Raw genomic sequence first — 10,181 nt, forward strand, 5'->3', positions numbered from 1 at the left:
CACTATACTACACTATACTATACTGCACTATACTATACTACACTAAACTACTATACACTATACTATACTACACTATACTACACTACATTATAATACACTATACTACTCTATACTATACTACACTGTACTATACTACACTTTACAACACTACACTATACTACACTAAACTATACTACATTGTACTACTCTACACTATACTACACTATACTATACTACACTAAACTACACTATACTGCACTGTACTGTACTATACTACACTGTACTATACTACACTACACTATACTATACTAATCTATACTATACGACACTGTACTACTCTACTCTACACTATACTACACTATACTGCACTGTACTACTCTACTCTACACTATACTACACTATACTATACTACACTAAACTATACTATACTGCACTGTACTATACTATACTACACTGTACTATACTACGATACACTATACTATACTACACTACATTATACTACACTATACTACACTGTACTATACTACACTTTACAACACTACACTATACTACACTATACTATACTACACTAAACTATACTACACTGTACTACTCTACACTGTACTACACTATACTATAATACACTAAACTATACTATACCGCACTGTACTATACTATACTACACTATACTACACTATGATACACTATAATATACTACACTACATTATACTACACTATACTACTCTATACTACACTGTACTATACTACACTCTACAACACTACACTAGACTATACTATACTGCACTGTACTATTCTAAACTATACTACACTATACTATACTACACTAAACTATACTATATTATACTGCACTGTACTATACTATACTACACTATGATACACTTTACTATACTACACTACATTATACTACACTATACTACTCTATACTATACTACACTGTACTATACTACACTTTACAACACTACACTATACTAGACTATACTATACTGCACTGTACTATACTATACTACACTATACTATACTACGCTATAATACACTATACTATACTAAACTACATTATACTACACTATACTACTCTATACTATACTACACTGTACTATACTACACGTTACAACACTACACTATACTATACTATACTACACTGTACTACTCTACACTATACTACAATATACTATACTACACTAAACTATACTATACTGCACTACACTGTACTATATTATACTACACTATGATACACTATACTATATTACACTACATTATACTACACTATACTACTCTATACTATACTACACTGTACTATACTACACTGCACTATACTATACTACACTAAACTATACTACACTGTACTACTCTACACTATACTATACTACACTATACTATACTACACTATACTACACTACATTGTAATACACTATACTACTCTATACTATACTACACTGTACTATACTACACTTTACAACACTACACTATACTACACTAAACTATACTACACTGTACTACTCTACACTATACTACACTATACTATACTACACTAAACTACACTATACTGCACTGTACTATACTATACTACACTGTACTATACTATACTACTCTATACTATACTACACTGTACTATACTGCCCTATACTATACTGCACCAAACTATACTACACTGTACTACTCTACACTATACTACACTATACTATACTACACTAAACTATACTATACTGCACTGTACTATACTATACTACACTGTACTATACTACGATACACTATACTATACTACACTACATTATACTACACTATACTATAATGCACTATACTATACTGCACTATACTATACTATACTACACTAAACTATACTATACTACACTGTACTACTCTACACTGTACTACACTATACTATAATACACTAAACTATACTATACTGCACTGTACTATACTACACTATGATACACTTTACTATACTACACTACATTATACTACACTATACTACTCTATACTATACTTTACAACACTACACTATACTACACTATACTATACTATACTACACTAAACTAAACTATACTACACTGTACTACTCTACACTATACTATACTACACTAAACTACACTATACGGCGCTGTACTATACTATACTACACTGTACTATACTATACTACACTATACTATACTGCACTATACTATACTACACTAAACTATACTACACTGTACTACTCTACACTATACTATACTACACTATACTATACTACACTATACAACACTAAACTATGCAACACTATACTATACTATACTATACTATCTCTATATCATCCACTCAATTTAACTCTCATTATCATCATAGTAAATCGTCAGCTAACAGGAAATAATGGTTGCCGACCTGATCCACACTTGTGCTTCTTAGCATTTCCCTCATCCACCTGTTGACTGAGGTTATTATACTCTGCTCCTCATTGTCGGACCATTCAGACATCCAACTTCTTCTCTTTACAGAAAGCGGTAAGATTCTTCTTTCTTATAACTGTGTAACAGTAAAATTTTGTAAAGCTGCTTTGAGACAATGTTTGTTGTGAAAACCACTATAGAAATAAACTTTACTTGACTTATATTAATATTATAAAATATTATTTTTGGGGGTGGCGTCCATTTATTGCGGTTTATCGCGGGCGGGTTAGAAACGCAACCACTGTGATAAACAGGGAATTACTGTACTTTACTATATATTGTATTGTACTATACTATACAATATTGTATTGTGCTGTACTGTACTATACAATACAATACTATACTATACAATATTGTATTGTGATGTACTGTACTATACTACAAATTGTACTCTACTATACTATACTATACTATACTATACTATACTATACTATACTATACTATATTTTTCAACACTTTATATTATACCAGTAGTTACAAATCAATGCATACATTGAAGTTAATATGAATAAACCAGTAGAAACACAGCTGATTGTTATAAACCATTATTCACTTAAACATGTGGCCAAATGACATTTTTGAGGTTATGCAGGTTTATTACTGTCAAAGACAGCGAAAATAGCTACTGCATCTACAAAGAAGTAACATTTATCTTATTACACACACACGTTACATATATAGAGTAATACACTTACTTCAGTGCACATCTTTGTTTAGTCATTGCACATGCTATAGAAGGTGACAGTTAACAGTTCACACGCACAAACACCCAACAAAGGACAATAGCTCATGTTCTACTTTCCTCACTAAACTCCCATGTGTCTATATTGCACATATAGTATTAGTTATTGCACAAACTCTTTGTTATGCACCATTTTCCAGTTATTGCACATGCAGTTATTGCACTTAATGGAGTTGTGACACACAGTTGTTGCACATGTGGGTATTGTGCTTACTGCACAATTTCTTATTTCTTAAACATGTTGTTGTATTGCACAATTTTGATATTGCGAAGTGCTTGATATTGCCGTACTGCAGTTCCAGCACCATGTCATTAATATGTCTGAGTAAGATGTCATTTTGTAGTGCACTATTCATGAGGTTGACTGCGTTTAAAAAGAAATATTTCCCGAGCCTTGGCATGAGATCACCTATTAACCTGCACCTCCTACTTGATAGGAGGAGATAGCCAGCGTGTGTGGGGTCCTTGATAATGCTGTATGCTCTTTTTTAAACAGAGTGAAGTATGGATGCTATTACTGTCTGTTAATTGGGTTCTAATGATGTCCTGTGCAATTTCGATGATCACTTGCAGTTTCTTAGCTCAGCCTTTTTTCAGCAAGCATGCCATTCTTTACAGTGATGTTGTGTCGAGGTGTACAGTGTAGTAACCAGTTTTCAATGGATTACGATATAAAAATTTCTAAAAAGAATATAGGTTGCCTAAATTTCCCAGAAAGCCTTCATGGCTTTCTGTTGTGTGTGTCTGTATAGCGATCATTGTCTCTTCAAAACACAAACACAAGTATAAAAACAAGTGTAACAAATTGTAAGAAAGAGCTATGAACACCATGCGCACTGTAGCCTCGGATTTCTATTCTCGGTTGTATCGATTGGATCCTGATGTGGTCTTGTGCTGTTGTAGCCCATCTGATTCTGCTCACCATAGTTGGAAAGAGTGGTCTTTTGTAGTTACTGCCTCCCTGTATAGACATTCTCCAATGACCTTACTCATCAACAAGGAGGCACTTGCTGCTCACTGGATGTTTTTATTTTTCTTAATATTTTATATAAACCTTAGAGACTGTTGTGTGTGAAAATTTAAGGTGATCAGTAGTTCCATAATGTTTTAACCAGCCAGTTTGGCACCAACACTCATGTCCTGTTCAAAGTCACTGATATTGTATGTTTTTACTGTCATGTTTTTACACTCTTACATTCTCTTCTGCCTGACTGCATCTCCTGCCAGTCACCATGTAGAGAGACTTCATTTGTGCATCATGATAAGGTGCATTCATGGTTGATGTGTCTGGATATGACTATTATAGGAATGTCAGGGTAAAATCTATCAGCTCAAGAACACTATATATCAGTGCCACCAGAAAGACAATATAAATTTGGTTGGACATTGTTGAGACTTTATCAGATGTTTTCAAATCCTGAGATCGATTTTTCATCCCACGTATTTCAAAAATCCCATGTATTTTTCCATTATTGTTTTGATCACAGTTTTACGTTTCTCTCATGCAACCTTTATTGTTATGAAGTATTTTATTTAATTATTTAATTATTTATTTTATTTTTGTGTGTGTATCTTATGTATGTGGGCACATCTTGGGCTTTTTTTGTTACAAATCTAAAATGTTCAATAAATAAAGAATAATAATGATGTGAAGATTTGATCTTCATCCGTCAGCACAACAGTAGAGTGACATTCATTGTAACACAGATGCACACACACACACACACACACACACACACACACACACACACACACACACACACACACACACACACACACACACACACACATATATACACACAGATTATTGTTGAGTGGACCACAATTTTTTGCCCTCCTAGTGGTTTTTGTTTCATCTATAATTTTGCCCTTTTTTGATGTCTTTGTTTGGTAAAGCCCTGCATCTCCTGCATAATTTATAAAACTTCCCCCCAGCAGAAATGTGATGTAATTATTGCCTTGATCGTAAGGGCAACTAAAAAGCAGAACAACTACAGTGAAAGGAGACTTTTAGAGTGATGCAAGACTTCATGAAGGAAGTTAACACTGACAATTCACTCGCTTGACTAAAATATATTTCCAATCTCTAAGGAAAAGCACTCAGTCCCAGAGGACAGGGGGAAAAAATAAATCAATAAAAAAAAAGAAAAAAAAAATACTCTGGAATATGGGGTTCCAGGGAATTTTGGACACAAAAACAAACAATAAAGAAAAATCAACAAGCATATTTTTTCATATAAGTTCTCTGGAGGATGTTATATTCCTGTTTTTTTTTTTTTTTTTTTTTTTTTTTTTTCAAAAAATGTTGGGCGATGTATAAACTTATTTTATTTACAATAGAACAGAGAAAACATTTCAAACTGTTTTAAACTGAGAAAGTGTACCATTTCAGGGAAAAAAAATAGGGTAATTTTGGTGGCTGCAACACATCTTAAAAAAATTGTGACATGGCAACAAAAGGCTGGACAAGTAGGTTTTACTGAAAAGAAACAGCTGGAGAAATATTTTGCCAAAAACTAGCTTAATTGGCAAAAGGTCAGTTAAATTATTGGGTATAAAACAAGTGCCTTAGTGAGAAGCAAAGAAACTTTCTGAGAAGCTTAGAGATACGCCAATCTGTGAAAAAACTCCCACAAATCGTGGGACAATTTCAGAATAATGTTCCCAAACATACAGATTACTGTAATATTCAATTTATAATAATTTATTTTTATTTGTATAGCGCTTTTAACAATAGACATTGTCTCAAAGCAGTTTAACACAGATAATGCGATAAGAAAGAAGATAGATTCCTTTACAAAATAAATAAAATATTACGTCTTCAGTGTGGAAAAATAATCACTGTCAAAGTTGCAATTATCAAGTACTAATTAATTATTAAGTATTAAGTAAATTGGGTATTAATTTTGTACACAGGTCATTTAGCTATATACTTCTTTTTTTATTGACATTTACAATCACAGCATTTGGCAGACGCCCTTATCCAGCAACACTTACAGTTATCTCAGTTATATAGCAGAGAAACTGAGGCTTAAATGCCTTGCTCAAGGGTCCGGCAGCGGCAGCTTGGTGGTACTAAGATTTGAACCCATGACCCAACATCGTTTTTACCGAGCTACCATTTCCATATTTACACAACTATAAAAATCTAAACTGAGCTGATACTAATTATTATGCTACTGCATTTGTAATGTATTTCAAATAAAGAAACCACAATTACATTTTCAAATAAAATCATATGCTGTAATTTTTAAGAAATGTTGCATGAATTAAAATAGTCTTAATGCCATATATATTAATATTTGTTACAGTATAACAGCACTATAAAATGTAGCCAGATTAATATAGAGAGAGAATATAGTGCATGTAGAAAATCAAACAAGCAAATGAGGGAGAACACAAATTGAATATGATGAGGAGTCAGTGGAATATTATGGGGAAACAGGAAATAATTATGTAGGGTAAGGCTGTTAACCATTCTGCTGACAATACATTTGGATTCTAAAAGTGCTTTTAGCTTTTGTGCTCAAACCAGCTCAAATAATCTCATGGGAGCCAATAAACTGGAGAATATTCTTTTTTTGCAATGGGTCAAAAAGGCTTAGCATTTTTCTCTTTATTTATAATGTCTTGGGAACAGGGAAAAGGTTGCCACCCAGGCAACTCCCCACTTAACCAACTTCACATCTGCTTAGCCTTTTTTTTTTTTTTACAAATTGGGATTTATTTAATCATTTTATACATTAATATCCCAACCCCTTTAACACACACACACACACACACACGCACACATGCACACAGAGTGTTCTACAGAGTTCCCAGACTCCCAGGTGTGCACATTAAAAAGCAGTGGAAGTGCCTTTGCATACAGTACTTAAAATCATTATTTCTTACAGGCATAAACTGTTTTGACACTCTGATGATGAATTACAGCCTGACACTCCACCAGTATATGATGAGTACAGCAAATGGTTCCTTTTGTGTGTGTGTGTGTGTGTGTGTGTGTGTGTGTGTGTGTGTGTGTGTGTGTGTGTGTGTGTGTGTGTGTGTGTTGTTATGAACTGTTTGCAAATGATTCAGGATCATCTTTGATGTGGTTTAAAGGGACATCCAAAGTGTTTTTTTTTACAGTCTTAGCCACACCTTTTACACACAGGTGTTAGCACAGTGAATAAAATGAACAATACATGTGTAGACGCTCAAGGCTCACAATGACACAAACATGACCTGAGCAAGCACATAAAATTACGTTAGGTTTAATTAAAAAATTCTGCTGGGTTGAAGGCAAATGCATGCTGTATATATTGTTGGGTATAAATATTTCATTCTACTACAAATTAAGTATCTGTAGGTGTGTCTGGATTAAACCAAAAGGGTGTAGACCTTATATGGGTATATAAAGACATTTTTTTGGTGTTGCTGCTTCTGTTGTTGTTGTTAAATTATATATGTCCCCTACCACTATACCACCTGAAACACTGGGGTAAGAAAAGATTTAAAATGGCAGTTTATTTTGGTTAGACACTTTTATTATAAGGTCATTAATTTATATGGAACCCTGACCAGGCAGTTACTAAGAATGAATGAGTACATGAATGAATAAATGAATATATGAATTAAATAATAACAATAATTATATATAATTGATTGCTTATTTGACTTTGGAAAATATTAGCAACCTAACACACACATTAACAGGTCAGATCACCCCACGTTTACTTATATATATATATATATATATATATATATATATATATATATATATATATATATATATATATATATATATATATATATATATATATATATATATATACACACACATATGAACACACCTCCTATTTATTGTACTAATTAATACTGTTTAGTGTCCTCTTAATATGTCAATATGATACACAGTACATTAGACACAGTACATTATGTTACACAAATAAAGGTGCAGTAAACGAAGTTTTATATTGAACAGGGTACACAAGGCAGAAGGTACAGACAGCACATTCTCCATTACAGAAAAAATTTTTACAGGCCTTTAAAAGGTCATTTAAATGTACTGCTTAGTTTACTTTGGAACTGGTAGCAACTTAGACCCTTATAACACACACACACACACACACACACTAACAGATCACTTGCTTTTTATACATCCAGACATCTTTAATATATGACCATCTCATATGTACAACGTGGGAACCAATAATTATCCAGTCCAATATCAGTAAATGTAAGCACTTACTCTGACTATAGGAAAGTAAAATAGTATTGTTAAAACATTTACTAGAATATGAAACCTGATACCAAGTTTCATTTCCCTGTCCTCATCTGCCTTTTTATCTTCCATGTTCTCTGTCCTCGTTCTTTCTCAGAGTCACAGAAATGTGGGGCCAATGTGAGAGACAGGATCACACAGCTGATCCTAATAATATCAAAGATTTTCACAAAAAATCAATATCATAAAGAAATCCAAAAAAGATAAATAAGCATTAGGCCATATGTGAAAAGTTTAAGGTGGTATCCGGAACACAACTTTCACTTTACGAAGGGCAAATCGGTCAATGAGAAATGCCTGTACACCAGCTAACATCTGTTGTCTCATTTAAATTGTACGATTATAGGAATTAGACTGTTAATTCTCTTAATTATTCATTTTCGCTGGGAGATAAAAAGCGAACACTGTGCTATCTAATTAAAGTCACAGCTCATTATTCTGCTTCTCATGTTAAAACATGTTAAGCAGTAACTGCTGTGAATTCATCACACTGAAAGGTGTGTAATTACAAGGATGACAGACATAAGTCTGGATCCACCAACGGGTCCTTGTGATTAAAGGGTTAAATCATTAGTGCCCTCTTTTATATTTGATAGCATTCTTTGTAAGCTTTTGGACCTGTGAGTAGTAAAATGCATGCAAAGCAGGTGTTACTGCTTGTTATTGCTTGTCTTGGAAAGGAATTTAGATGATTTCCTTCTGTGCATATTTGTAAGGCACATTTGGGCATTCTGAGCTGTACATGGGCCATAATATCTCATATCATAATATCTCTATGACTGTGAGAGAAATACAGATATTTGTTTGAGAATTGCTCACCATGACCCACTGCAGCCTGCACATCATTGTTTTTTAATTTTACATAACACTAGGGCCACATCATAAAATTCTTCAGTTTGTCTACTCCCTAACCTTTTGTAAATTAACAAACCTTTTTAATGAAACAGAATCCCATTTTTGAAGCTCAGAGGTCTGATTTTCGACTATGCCTCATGTATTAAAATAAAATAACACAATTCACAGGATCAAGCACCTGGCCACACATGCTGACTAATGTGGGTGTGGTGGGTGTTTGCTGGCTACAGCAGGTCTATGCTTGTTTTTTGTTTTTTTAGTGGCTGTGTGACATCACCTTTTCCTGGGCAAGTGGTGTCAGCATTAGTGACTTTGTTCTCACAGGCATTTCCCTGAGGAGCCTTTGTTAGGGAGCAGCTGACAAAGAGCTAGTTTTCATCTTTAAATTCAAATGAAAAACAGGAAATAAGAAAACTAATATACCAGTTAATCAACGCCTCCATAATGAACTAAATTATCTTCACAGTTTGCAATTAAACTGCACAAAATACACTGAATGACCAGATTATCAAATCCTAAAATCCGTCCATACTAGTACATTGCAGAATATGTTTTGTTCATTTATTCATTTTCAGTAATCACTTTACTGGCAGGTTCACAGAAGATCTGGAGCTATTCCTGGTAACACTGGGCACAAATCTTATATGGGATGCCAGTCCATAGCAGGGCATCATTTACACTTTAAGTAAATTCACACTTAGGGGCAATTTAGCATGTAAGGCCACAACAAACCAACAAACCAAAGAAACAGGAGAAAGCCCACATACACACACAGATACCATGTGAAACACTGCACATATAGTAACCTGAGCTTAGGATCAACTGAGGATCCTCTTTTAAGTAAAAGTGCTCTTACTCTGTACTAGACGAATAAATGAAGGGGTGGGGAGCTTAAAACAGGAAATCCACACAATAAAAA

Source organism: Silurus aristotelis, assembly GCF_946808225.1.
Source record: "Silurus aristotelis genome assembly, chromosome: 3".
NCBI classification, from domain to species: Eukaryota; Metazoa; Chordata; class Actinopteri; order Siluriformes; family Siluridae; genus Silurus; species Silurus aristotelis.